General features: G+C 37.4%; 1 protein-coding gene across 2 annotated transcripts in view; it reads left to right on the forward strand.

Annotated features, from left to right (window-relative positions):
- ASXL2 (additional sex combs like transcriptional regulator 2) overlaps positions 1 to 6,746 on the forward strand; it is a 152,947-nt gene that overhangs the window by 68,237 nt on the left and 77,964 nt on the right. The gene's annotated exons all lie outside the window — the stretch shown is intronic.

Below are 6,746 nucleotides of genomic sequence, written 5' to 3' on the forward strand. Positions count from 1 at the left end.
TTCCCCTAAAAATCATTACCATGTAATTTAAATGATTAAAAGTTGTGGTGATATGATCTAAAAACACTCTTTCTAAAACCACTGGTTTTCTCAGCTTCATCTTTGGCTTGTCTCTTGATCTTTGAATGTTATGTATTTCATCCCCTTTGTATTTGTGGGCATCTGGGGTTCTCATTCTTCGTCAGTATATCATCTTGTACTTGGTGAACAAGTACCTTGCTATTCAGTGTGTCTTTTTAAGTGAAAGTCTTTCATTTCCATCTGTATGCAGTTTCCCCTCTTACCTGCTATTCTAGTTTTTGTTTTGTTTTTAATAGCATGCCCTGTGACAAAGTGATTTTGAAAAAGAGCTCTATTGTCTTTCAGAAGTTTCCTTGTTTTAATAGTTTATTTGTATATTTCTGGACTATTTATTTCAATATTTCCTGTAGAAATGATGCCTGATAACCCCCTACCCAAATTAAATTAATCAGTGAAAAAAATGTACACTGAAGAAATATCTTGAAAAACTCTTAAGTAGGAATAACCATTGTTTATTGCATTTAATTGAATAAACCAAGAAAGTTGCTAGGCTTTAGTTTCCTCACTGTGAGGTAGTATTAATTCCTAAATGATCTCTGAAGTTGAGGAAAAAAAAAATAGAAAAATTCTGAAAGTGTATTGTCATTTTAAAAATGAAAGTTGAAAAAAGTACAAAACATTTACATTTCTTATGTATTACCTAATTGCAAATGTATTCCACTTTTTTTTCAGAAAATATTTTGTCCAATTCTTGTTTACTTTGGTGCATTTCTTTTTTGGCTGGATTTCATCATCAGAATTTTTACATTTACGGATGATCTTTTTCCCTCAGTTCTTGCAGGCTTAAGAATGTTTTGTTTTGTTTTGTTTTGTTTTGCTTGACACAGAGTCTTGCTCTGTCACCCAGGCTGGAGTGCCCTGGTGCAATCTTGGCTCGCTATAACCTCCGTCTCCTGGGTTCAAGCGATTCTCCTGCCTTAGCCTCCCGAGTAGCTGGGATTACAGGCACCTACCACCATGCTTGGCTAATTTTTGTGTTTTTAGTAGAGACTGGGTTTTACCATGTTGGCCAGGCTGGCCTCAAACATCTGACCTCAGGTGATCTGCCAACCTCGGCCTCCCAAAGTGTTGGGATTACAGGTGTGAGCCACCACACCCAGCCAAGAATGTTTTCTATTGCCTCTTTGTTTGAATGCCATCTAGGCCAGATATAAAATTTTTCATTTATACTTTTACGAATTTTGTTTACTGTCTTTGGCAGTGAGTATTGCTAAGAAAGCAAATGTTTCCTTCATTATACTGTGCTTGCTTTATCGGTCAATATTTTGCTGTATAATCTTAAAATTTCAGTGACTTATAACAAGAACTTTTTTTCTTCCTCATGTCTTTAGGTTAACTGGGACTTAGTTATTGTTGGCTAGACTTTGTTGTAGGCTGTGGATTGTTCTCTTCTTCTGCTGGAATCTTGCTCTCATGGCAATCACAGGAGTCAGCCAAACAAGCATATTTTAGCTCTGCTTCTGTCACGTCTCTTATTTCATTGATCAAATCAAGCCTTGTGGCGAAGACCAACATCATTGTGGCAGGGAAATATATTTCACTTACTCTAATGTACTGCAAGGTCACACGATGGTGTGAATGATGAAATAGAAACACTAATTCAAGCTGCTACTTTGGCTTTTAATGCGTGGAACTTGGTTTGATTCTTTCTTTATCCTTGACGCTTAAGATTTAGGAAAATACTAACTTTTTTTTTTTTTTTTTTTTTTTTGAGATGGAGGCTCGCTTTGTCGCACAGGCTGGAGTGCAGTGGCTCACTGTAACCTCTGCCTCTTGGGTTGTGATCCGCCCACCTTGGTCTTTCAAAGTGCTGGGATTACAGGTGTGAGCCACTGCACCCAGCCAAGGTTTAGGAAAAATTTAGATATTTCTGAGTATCTGAGTACTTGGGGTTAGTCTGTATAGATTTGGATAGCATCTTGCCTCTTACATTATCATGTGATATACATTATTGATTCATAAAGGTAATCTTTTCTCATTTACAGAAGAGAGTGGTTTACCTGTGAATATTCTCCTGTGTTGTTCTTCTGTTTCTCTTTCATATCTCTGTAAATTTGATTGCTTTTATGTAGGTGCTTTGTATCTGTTAAGATACTTCCGGTTGTAAATGACAGGAAACACAGTGTAAACTGGCTTAAACAATGAAGGAAACTCATCATTTAATGCAAGTGAAAAAAACAGGCAAAACTTGATCCAAGCGCTCCAGTCAGTTTCATCAGTATCTCAGCTCTGCTTCCTTCAATTTTGTTCCATTCTCAGTAGGCTCATCCATCATAATTGCAAGATGACTGCTCACAGGCCTTAGAACTGGATATTCTGGATTCAATTGTAGAAGAGAAGATTCTACTTTTCAGAGATATTAAAATCACTCATCACTGAGTCTGGCTGGCTTACAATTGAGTCAGATTTTTTTCCTTGCAGTATATGCAGTTATAAATATGTGTTTCAGGGAAGTATAGGATTCTATAGAACATAGAAGTGACTTCTTTTAGCAAGAGACATTAAGGCTAAAATCGAAAAGTTGAATTGGAGGTTGTTAGGAGAAAAGGAGGTGAGGGTTATCATTGCAAGCAGAGTGTCGGGCCAAGTAGTCAGAAGAATTTTAAATTACCAAATGAAAAGAAAGGTAGAGTAGGCTGACAAAGAGGGTGTGTAGCAGAATGGTCAAGGTCAGATTATTTTGATAATTTTGTACTTTATCCTAAGAACATAATGGTATCATGGATGAATTTTAAGCTGGACAGGAGGTAGTATGATCATATTTATTTTTAAAAGGTTACTCTGGCTTCAGAGTGGAGAACAGTTGTGTGAAAGGGTGAGATTACTATCACTTGAGATAGAGAACAGTGGAACACTGCCTAACTAGGATAGGATAGTAAGTTTGTAAAGTAACTGCTGTAGTTACTGAATCTTGACTCTGTGACACATACATATACATGTACATGATCTGTGATCTGCACAATCGAGTTACACAGTAGGCAGTATTACTTCTATTTTGCAGATGAATAAATTAAAGGTGTTTAAAATGACTTACACAGGCTACGGTCAGGTCTGTATTCAGATTGGTATGAATCATTAAATCTGGCTCTTTTACCATGCAGTGATGACTGCTTTCATTAATTGCTATATTTGCTTCATCTAAGCAGTGTAATTATTGACTTCTGCTCTCTTAGCCCTACTAGCTACTGCTAGCTTTTATTACAGAGAGAACTAAAAAGGGCCATTGGCATTATGATCAAAGTCACTTTAGTTCTTTGGGCCTTATGTACAAAACATATTAGTATGTTTGCTTAAGTGCTTACTGCATAAAATTATAGCACAGTTCTTTTCCTTGAAAGAACCCCTACCTCTTCAACCCCGATTTCTTGAGCATGGAGAGGAAAAATTAGAAGCGGACTTGTTGTGTGATAGTTACATAATCTTTAAGGTGGGTCTTACTATAGCTGCTTCAGGTGTTAGTGCTTACCCTATTGAATTTACTTGAACTTTTAAGTTGCTGTTGAGCTCAGTACTATGTCTTATTTCTTCAGGTCATTCAGTCATATTTATTTAATTATAGAATTCTGGAGCTCTACCTCCCCATGAAAATATATTCCAGCCATCATGGATAGTGTGTCCTATTTTGCTTCTCTGCTAATTGCTTTATTATTCGTAAAAATAAACTGCCAGGATTCTTTGACTTTTTGTGTTTTCCTGAGATCATGTCTAAATTTTGTTTTAAATGGTACTGTGTCCTATATGTCTTGTAGGTTTTTCAAAACTTTGTTTCCTTCAAAGAAAATTATATCCAGATTTGCCAAGGAAAATATTATGACAGTTTGTAGTTATTCTTACCACATCTTTTCACCAGATGTGTGTGACATTTACTTTCATTTTATAGGTTTCACTTTAATGACTGTTTTGTTGTTATTCGTTGTTGTTATTTTTCTAAGTACTAAGCCTAGACTAGATTGATTTTTTTTCTCTCTGACTTAAAGCACTTTATGTACACACTTTTGCAGTCTCTTATCCATAATTACAGTATCCGCAATGGTTGAAAAACTAAGTTTCCTCATACATTTAGCACCAGACTCACTTGACAACAACAGTTCTCTTGAACTGACATGAGACTGTATATAATCTTTGTTTATTCCACTTAGTGTGAGTATTCATATGTTTCATTGTGTTTGGTTATGGGATGCTGTCCCTAATCTCCATGGCAGTGTCATATCATTTATGACATATCATGTTACCTTTTTAAAATCCAAAAAATTCTTATGTCTGAAACATTTGGCCTTAGTGTTTTAGATCAGGGACTGTGGACCTGTGTTTATATTAATAGCACTGGTCACAGTGTGGTGTGGCTGTTTGCTCCCTTGCCTATCTTCTCTATTAGATTCTGAGCTAAGAAAGCTTCCCTCTGTGGATCCACTGATCTTAGTTTACTGCCCTAAACAGAGTAGATACTTAATATTGGAACAGAATACCATTAATTTACCAGGTAGGTTATTGAAAATTTTTTTTTCTTGGTTATATATTCCTTTTTAAAGTAATCTCTTGCCGGGCGCGGTGGCTCAAGCCTGTAATCCCAGCACTTTGGGAGGCCGAGACGGGCGGATCACGAGGTCAGGAGATTGAGACCATCCTGGCTAACACAGTGAAACCCCGTCTCTACTAAAAAAATAAAAAAAAAAAAAAAAACTAGCCGGGCCAGGTGGCAGGCGCCTGTAGTCCCAGCTACTCGGGAGGCTGAGGCAGGAGAATGGCGTGAACCCGGGAGGCGGAGGTTGCAGTGAGCTGAGATCCGGCCACAGCACTCCAGCCTGGGCGACAGGGCAAGACTCTGTCTCAAAAAAAAAATAAATAAATAAATAAATAAAGTAATCTCTTTCTAGTTCTGTTTCTCTTTTCCTTCTTGTTACTGGAATCTTGGCTTCACCATTTACTGATAATATGATCTTGAACAGCTTATTGAAAACCTATAGTTTCTTCATTTGTAAAAATGGTGTAGTAATTTTACTCACCTTATAGATTGTTGTGAGGACTAACCAAAATGCTTCCTGGAACATAGCACTCTTTTAGCTGCCAACATGGCTGCTGTTGATTTCTATCCTGTTGGTTACTTTATTATCATGGTCAACGTTCTCTTAATGGAGTTTGAGGTCATTTTTCAGTGCTTTGATGCTTTCAGTGATGGAGTAAATCCTTTCTCATTTGTCCCTAAGTCTTTTGGCCTTGGTTTCGTAGGACAGATTCAAGTGGGATTGTTGTATCAGTGGTCCCAAATATTTTTAGTTTTAATGGATGTTTCCATATTACTTTCCTAAGGCAGAATTGAGTAATGTGGGAAAAGGCGGCAGTTTTCTGTCCTCCCAACAGTCTGTAAGAGTGCTTATGTGCCCATAACCTTGTCAGCAATGGATTTTATCAGTCCATTTTTTGTTACTGTTGTTGTTGTTTGCAGACTTTCTCTCTTGTTGCCTAGGCTGGAGTGCAATGATGCGGTCTCGGCTCACTGCAACTTCCACCTCCCAGTTTCAAATAATTCTTCTGCCTCAGCCTCCCGAGTAGCTGGGATTACAGGCGCCTGCCACCATACCCAACTAATTTTTTATATTTGTAGTAGAAATGGGGTTTCACCATGTTGGCCAGGCTGGTCTTGAACTCCTGACCTTCAGGTGATCCACCTGCCTCGACCTCCCAAAGTTATAGGATTACAGGCGTGAGCCACTGCGCCCAGCCTTTTTTTTTTCTTTTTTTTTTTTTGAGATAATTATAGACTCACAGAAAATTGCAAAAATAGTACATAGGGTCCCATGTACACTTCACCCAGTTTCCTTTAATGGTAATACCTTATGTAAATACAGTACAATACCAGGCCGGGCACGGTGGCTGACACCTGTAATCCTAGCACTTTGGGAGGCTGAGGTGGCTGGATCATCTGAGGAGGAGTTCAAGACTAGCCTAGCAAACATGGTGAAACCCCATCTACTAAAAATTCAAAAATTAGCTGGATGTAGTGGTGTGTGCCTCTAATCCCAGCTACTCAAGAGGCTGAGGCAGGAGAATCGCTTGAACCTGGGAGGCGGAGGTTACAGTGAGCCAAGATCGCACCACTGTACTCCAGCCTTGGCGACAGAGTGAGACTCTATCTCAAAAAATATATAAATAAATATAAAATAAATATAAATACATATTATATCAAACCAGGAAATTGACAATTGGTATAAAACTGTTAACTATGGCTTGAATCATTTTATTTCTTTCCATCTGACCAATGGGATCTTGATTTAATTTGCCTTTTTATAACCACTATTAAGTTTGAGCTTCTTATTATACATTTTATTGGTAATTTACATTTATGGTTTATGAATCATTTTTTCACATCCTTTTTCCATTTTTTTCTAATGAGCTGTTTGTTTTCCTGAAAGAATATCTTCTTAGGACTATTAATCTTTTGTCTGCCATATGTTTTGCAGTTAATTATTCTAGCTTCATAGATGTTCTGTAGTTTTGTCGCTTTTATTTTTTTCCTGTGTAGAAATTTTTATTTTCATACAGTCAATATATTTCTTTGTTTTGTGGTTTTTGGGTTTTTCTCTTTGGTGGAAATCTTTCTCTGTCTTGTAAGTTATACTGTTTTGGGGTGGGGGTGTGTGTGTGTGTGTGTGTGTGTGTGTGTGTGT

Source organism: Mandrillus leucophaeus, unplaced genomic scaffold (genome assembly GCF_000951045.1).
Source record: "Mandrillus leucophaeus isolate KB7577 unplaced genomic scaffold, Mleu.le_1.0 Scaffold13, whole genome shotgun sequence".
NCBI lineage: Eukaryota > Metazoa > Chordata > Mammalia > Primates > Cercopithecidae > Mandrillus > Mandrillus leucophaeus.